Source organism: Eimeria mitis, genomic scaffold, assembly GCF_000499745.2.
Source record: "Eimeria mitis Houghton genomic scaffold, Emh_scaff865, whole genome shotgun sequence".
Lineage (NCBI taxonomy): Eukaryota > Apicomplexa > Conoidasida > Eucoccidiorida > Eimeriidae > Eimeria > Eimeria mitis.
This window is the reverse complement of record NW_013576369.1, coordinates 13,318-13,527: the sequence shown is the minus strand read 5'-3', so window position 1 is coordinate 13,527 and position 210 is coordinate 13,318. Positions and strand designations below refer to the sequence as shown.

The following is a 210-nucleotide window of genomic DNA, read 5'->3' as shown; positions in this document are numbered from 1 at the left end:
TATATATATATATATATATATATATATATATATATATATATATATATATATATATATATGTATATACACACCAACATACACATACACTCAACCGTTTCTTAGGGTTTAGGGTTTAGGGTTTAGGGTTTAGGGTTTACGTAGCGGAGTTGGGGTTTGTCGTTTGCTTGTATATGCAGCAGGTCTTTCCAGTGCTGCAGCAGAAACACAGCA

The 210-nt window shown here is 32.4% G+C and overlaps 1 protein-coding gene across 1 annotated transcript in view; it reads right to left on the bottom strand.

Moving 5' to 3' along the window:
- EMH_0024080 (uncharacterized protein) overlaps positions 1-210 on the bottom strand; it is a gene marked incomplete at both ends in the record, with an annotated part of 1,746 nt that overhangs the window by 646 nt on the left and 890 nt on the right. The window lies entirely within an intron of this gene.